Here is a 7,500-nt window from a genome sequence, read left to right as displayed (position 1 = left end):
CTATCAAATTGTCCTGGTCGAGAGACATGTTGACGTTGTTTTAGCAGGAGGCACACTGAGGCTCGATGTACTGTCTGAAAGCTCTTCGAGCCGTTCCACAAGTAGGTTCGACAACCGGGCTCGACGAGCTGCTCGGCCGTGTAAACCCCGCTTTAGAGTCCTACGAAGTGTAGGCTGGGCAGTCCTATAATGTCCTAGAGTCCTACGAAGTGTAGGCTAGGCAGTCCTATAATGCCTTAGAGTCCTTCGAAGTGTACGCTAGGGAGTCCTATATCGCCTTACACTGTTGGAAAAAAAAACCGTAACTTTTATCGGAAATTCTCCGTAAAAATGTATACTGTTCTCAACCGTATTTCAGTAAAATGCAGCCGACCGTAATTCTTACCTTACTTTATTATTATCTTTTATGGGTTGGTGACCGTAATATCACTCTTTTACGTCAATACAACCGTTTTTAAAACGGTAATGATAATAATAATAATAATAATAATAATAATAATAATAATAATAATGATAATAATAAAATAATAATAATAATAATAAAATAATCATAATAATAATAACAATAATAATAACAAAATTAATAATAATAATAATAATAATAATAATAATAACAAAATTAATAATAATAATAATAATAATAAAAATAATAATAATAATAATAATAATAATAATAATAATAATAATAATAATAATAATAATAATAATAATAATTATGAAAAGCCTCTCCCAGAACAAGCAAAAATTCTTATCAAAGTGATAAGAGAAAAAACTTCATCAACATTTAATCAAGGCCTTAACATCCTTCCAACGTTTCAATATGAGATAATTAATCTTTTGCGTTTACTTGGCTTCATCTCATTACTGCCAAGGCTCATTACGTTATATACGTTAATTGATTTAATCTAATTAAGAAAAAAAATTAGATTTTTAGGACTAGAATTTCCATCGTCACCTCTTTAAAATCAGTATGATATTTTCACTCCGGGATATGAATAGAGTAATTTATTTCTCCCCGAATAAAAATATAATTGCCCATCGCTGAGAAATGGGTAAGAATTTCCAGCGATAGAATCGTCACCTCCATAAAATAATCATTATATTTTCACTCCGGGATGTGAATAAGTAAATATGTCACCGAATAGAAATATAATTTCCATCGCTGAGAAATGGATAAGAATTTCCAGCGATAGCTCTTTAAAAATCTCCATGATATTTTCACTCCTGGATTATGAATAGATTATATAATATCTCCCAGAATATAATAGAAATATAACTTCCATCGCTGAGAAATGGATAAGAATTTCCAGCGATACCATCGTCACCTCTATAAAATCATCATGATGTTTTCACTCCGGGATATGAATAGAGCAATTAATTTCTCCCCGAATATAATAGAAATATAATTTCCATCGCTGAGAAATGGATAAGAATTTCCAGCGATACCAGAGATGGCTCTTTAAAATCACCATGATATTTTCACTCCAGTGAATAGAGTAAATATCTCCTCGAATATAATAGAAATATAATTTCCATCGCTGAGAAATGGATAAAAATTTCCAGCGATACCATCGTCATCTCTTTAAAATCATTATATTTTCACTCCGGTATGTGAATAGAGTAAATATCTGACCGAATAGAAATATAATTTCCATCGCTGAGAAATGGATAAGAATTTCCAGCAATAGCTCTTTAAAAATCACCATTATATTTTCACCCTGGATTATGAATAGAGTATATAATATCCCCGAATATAATAGAAATATAATTTCCATCGCTAAGAAATGGATAAGAATTTCCAGCGATAGAATCGTCATTTCTTTAAAATCATCATTATGTTTTCATTCCGGAATATGAATAGAGTAAATAGTATCTCCCAGAATAGACATATAATTTCCATCGCTGAGAAATGGATAAGAATTTCCAGCGATAGCATCGTCACCTCTTTAAAATATCCATTATATTTTCACTCCTGGATATGAATAGGGTAAATATCTCCCTGAATATAATAGAAATATAATTTCCATCGCTGAGAAATGGATAAGAATTTCCAGCGATAGAATCGTCATCTCTTTAAAATCATCATTATATTTTCACCCCGGAATATGAATAGGGTAAACAAAATCTCTCACAATAGAAATATAATTTCCATCGCTGAGAAATGGATGAGAATTTCCAGCGATACCATCGTCACCTCTATAAAATTATCATTATGTTTTCACTCCGGGATGTGAAGAGAGTAAATATCTCCCCTAATATAATAGAGATATAATTTCTATCGCTGAGAAATGGATAAGAATTTCCAGCGATAGCTCTTTAAAAATCACCATTACATTTTCACCCTGGATTATGAATAGAGTATATAATATCTCCCCGAATGTAATAGAAATATAATTTCCATCGCTGAGAAATGGATAAGAATTTCCAGCGATAGAATCGTCATCTCTTTAAAATCATTATGATATTTTCACTCCGGGATGTGAATAGAGTGAATATCTCACCGAATAGAAATTTAATTTCCATCGCTGAGAAATGGATAAGAATTTCCAGCGATAGAATCGTCATCTCTTTAAAATCACCATGATATTTTCACTCCGGGATGTGAATAGAGTGAATATCTCACCGAATAGAAATTTAATTTCCATCGCTGAGAAATGGATAAGAATTTCCAGCGATAGTTCTTTAAAAATCACCATGATATTTTCACTCCGGGATGTGAATTGAGTAAATATCTCACCGAATAGAAATATAATTTCCATTGCTGAGAAATGGATAAGAATTTCCAGCGATAGAATCGTCATCTCTTTAAAATCATTATGATATTTTCACTCCGGGATGTGAAGAGAGTAAATATCTCACCGAATAGAAATATAATTTCCATCGCTGAGAAATGGATAAGAATTTCCAGCGATAGAATCGTCATCTCTTTAAAATCACCATGATGTTTTCACTCCGGGATTTGAAGAGAGTAATTAATATCTCCCCGAATATAATAGAGATATTATTTCCATCGCTGAGAAATTGATAAGAATTTCCAGCGATACCATCGTCATCTCTTTAAAATCACCATTATATTTTCACTCCTGGATATGAATAGGGTAAATAATATCTCCCGGAATAGAAATATAATTTCCATCGCTGAGAAATGGATAAGAATTTCCAGCGATAGCTCTTTGAAAATCACCATTATATTTTCACCCTGGATTATGAATAGAGTAATTATCTCCCCGAATATAATAGGAATATAATTTCCATCACTGAGAAATGGATAAGAATTTCCAGCGATAGCTCTTTGAAAATCACCATGATATTTTCACTCCGGGATGTGAATAGAGTAAATATCTCCCCGAATAGAAATATAATTTCCATCGCTGAGAAATGGATAAGAATTTCCAGCGATACCATCATTACCTCTTTAAAATATCCATTATGTTTTCACTCCAGGATATGAAAAGAGTAATTAATATCTCCCCAAATATAATAGAGATATTATTTCCATCGCTGAGAAATGGATAAGAATTTCCAGCGATACCATCGTCATCTCTTTAAAATCACCATTATATTTTCACTCCTGGATATGAATAGAGCAATTAATTTCTTCCTGAATATAACAGAAATATAATTTCCATCGCTGAGAAATGGATAAGAATTTCCAGCGATAGCTCTTTAAAAATCACCTTGATATTTTCACCCTGGATTATGAATAGAGTATATAATATCCCCGAATATAATAGAAATATAATTTCCATCGCTGAGAAATGGATAAGAATTTCCAGCGATAGCTCTTTAAAAATCACCATTATATTTTCACCCTGGATTATGAATAGAGTATATAATATCCCCGAATATAATAGAAATATAATTTCCATCGCTAAGAAATGGATAAGAATTTCCAGCGATAGAATCGTCATTTCTTTAAAATCATCATTATGTTTTCATTCCGGAATATGAATAGAGTAAATAGTATCTCCCAGAATAGACATAAAATTTCCATCGCTGAGAAATGGATAAGAATTTCCAGCGATAGCATCGTCACCTCTTTAAAATATCCATTATATTTTCACTCCTGGATATGAATAGGGTAAATATCTCCCTGAATATAATAGAAATATAATTTCCAGCGCTGAGAAATGGATAAGAATTTCCAGCGATAGCTCTTTAAATATCACCATGATATTATCACTCCAGGATACGAATAGAGTAAATATCTCCTCGAATAGAAATATAATTTCCATCGCTGAGAAATGGATAAGAATTTCCAGCGATAACTCTTTAAAAATCACCATTATATTTTCCCCTTGGATTATGAATATAGTATATAATATCTCCCCGAATATAATAGAAAAATAATTTCCATCGCTGAAAAATGGATAAGAATTTCCAGCGATACCATCGTCATCGCTTTAAAATCATTATATTTTTACTCCGGGATATGAAGAGTAAACAATTTCTCCCCGAATAGAAATATAATTTCCATCGCTGAGAAATGGATATGAAATTCCAGCGATAGCTCTTTAAAAATCACCATTACATTTTCACCCTGGATTATGAATAGAGTAAATATCTCCCCGAATATAATAGAAATATTATTTTCATTGCTGAGAAATAGATAAGAATTTCCAGCGATACCATCGTCATCTCTTTAAAATCAGCATTATATTTTCAATCCGGAATATGAAGAGTAAATAATTTTTCCCCGAATAGAAATATAATTTCCATCGCTGAGAAATGGATAAGAATTTCCAGCGATAGCTCTTTAAAAATCACCTTGATATTTTCACCCTGGATTATGAATAAAGTAAATAATTTCTCCCCGAATATAATAGAAATATAATTTCCATCGCTGAGAAATGGATAAGAATTTCCAGCGATAAGTCTTTAAAAATCACCATTATATTTTCACTCCTGGATATGAATAGAGTAGATAATTTCTCCCGAATAGAAATATAATTTCCATCGCTGAGAAATGGATAAGAATTTCCAGCGATAGCTCTTTAAAAATCACCATGATATTTTCTCTCCGGAATATGAATAGGGTATATAATATCTCCCCGAATATAACAGAAATATAATTTCCATCGCTGAGAAATAGATAAGAATTTCCAGCGATAATTACTCGATTTTCTTCCTAATTTCCTAATCTCTGTCAACTAACGCCGTTTCTGCTCATGGCAATATTCCAGGAAACGTCCTAGCGAAGGATCCTAATCTGGAGGAGTACTGAGACTGACAGCTTCGCCCTGAAGGTCGAGGTTCTCCTCGGGAACCAATTGATTTTGGAGGGTGTCCTTGACGTCCTACGTTAGATCCCTGACTAAAGGATGATGGTGGGGTTATATTTCATCGGGTTTGGAGACGCTGAGAAGGATTGCTGAGGATCAGGTGGAAGAATGGCCCATGGAAAGGTTTTGAGAATGTACTGGAAGCAGGACGCAGTATTGAGATTGCCCAGTAAGTGGGGAGAGAGAGAGAGAGAGAGAGAGAGGGAGAGAGAGAGTGAGAGAGAGAGAGAGAGAGAGAGAGAGAGAGAGAGAGAGAGAGAGAGAGAGAGAGAGAGAGAGAGCTGAATATAGAATCAATGTAAATCTTAATGCTGAAAATGAACCAGTAAAAGAACAGGATTTCAAACTAAACCTTGAAAAACGAGATAAAATATCAAAATGTAATTTTTAAAAAAATCAAGAGAGACAAGTGAAAACTTAAGAAAAATTCACTATAAATTCATAGACAGGAATTTAAACATTTTACTGAAAACTAAATGTATAATTACCTCCACAAACTCATTTTGGGATAAAACAAAAGGAGAAGGGCGAACAAAATAGGACCTGGAAAGAGAGTCACACAAGAAATAGATTAGAGGGAGTTCCATCCCACTTTCGCATTGCTTGGTCTTTTGTTAAAAGCCAGCCTTGAAACATCATTAATGTCCCTTAATGATGTTTCGTCGTCCAATCAGTGTTAATGATTGCTTGGTTCCATGTTGCTCGTTAATCGAGCTCTTTCCAACGAAGTTCACGAGACAAAAATGTCTTCTTCATTAAACATAGTGGCATACTTATGGACATACACATGAGGTTTTGCGTATATGACTGTTCTAAACCTCTGACCAGGTTTGGTGTTATATATTCTGGCTATAATGGAGGAAAAGGAGGAGAGAGAGAGAGAGAGAGAGAGAAAGAGAGAGAGAGAGAGAGAGAGAGAGAGAGAGAGAGAGAGAGAGAGAGAGAGAGAGAGAGAGAGAGATTGGTTTTCATCAATTTATTGCGTCCATTGGAGTTAGATATTTGAGAGAGAGAGAGAGAGAGAGAGAGAGAGAGAGAGAGAGAGAGAGAGAGAGAGAGAGAGAGAGAGAGATGTATTAATCAATTTATTGCGTCCATTGGAGTCAGACATTTGAGAGAGAGAGAGAGAGAGAGAGAGAGAGAGAGAGAGAGAGAGAGAGAGAGATGTATTAATCAATTTATTGCGTCCATTGGAGTCACACATTTGAAAGAGAGAGAGAGAGAGAGAGAGAGAGAGAGAGAGAGAGAGAGAGAGAGAGAGAGAGAGAGAGAGAGAGAGATGTATTAATCAATTTATTGCGTCCATTGGAGTCACACATTTGAAAGAGAGAGAGAGAGAGAGAGAGAGAGAGAGAGAGAGAGAGAGAGAGAGAGAGAGAGAGAGAGAGAGAGAGAGAGAGAGTTTAGTTTGATTTCGTAGGTGGGCTGTACCTATCTTTAGTTAATATTACAACTAAGTCAGTTTACTAAAAGGTAATGATTGTTCAGTATCCACGAGAGAGAGAGAGAGAGAGAGAGAGAGAGAGAGAGAGAGAGAGAGAGAGAGAGAGAGAGCTTTTGTTTTCTAACTAAAGTTGGCAAATGCTTATGGCTAAGCTTCTGTCTAGACTGACGACCGAGTCTAATGTTTTATTCCTGAAGCTTCTCTTCCCTCACTTCTCCGGATAAGTTCGACTGATCCATGAAAAGGAAAAACAGAAACACTAATGCCACCAGTTACATAATTATTGCAAATGTTTCGCCATTTAAAATCTCATCATCAGTGCTACCCAAAATACAGATAAAAGAAACAGTACAATTTCAAATTAAAAATTACATAAGTAAATCATCATTATCATTTTTTTATGTATTTTTAAATAATTCTTTACTTATTTTATGTAATTTCTAGTTTGAAAACTAATGTCACCAATTACATAATTCTTGCAAACGTTTCAACATTTAAAATGTCCTCATCAGTGCTACCTAATTAAAATAAAAGAATACAATTTCAAATTATAAATTACATAAAATAAGTAAAGAATTAGTAAAAATTACATACAAATTTAATGATAATCATTTACTTATGTAATTTTTAATTTGAAATTGTACTGATTCTTTTATCTTAACTTTATGTAAAACTGATGATGACATTTGAAATGTCGAAACGTTTGCAATAAATATGTATGTGGCGACATTAGTTTTCGAATTAGAAATTACATAAAATAAGTAAAGAATTATC

Source organism: Palaemon carinicauda, chromosome 17, assembly GCF_036898095.1.
Source record: "Palaemon carinicauda isolate YSFRI2023 chromosome 17, ASM3689809v2, whole genome shotgun sequence".
In the NCBI taxonomy this organism is placed as follows: domain Eukaryota; kingdom Metazoa; phylum Arthropoda; class Malacostraca; order Decapoda; family Palaemonidae; genus Palaemon; species Palaemon carinicauda.
Note: the sequence above shows the minus strand (reverse complement) of the source record.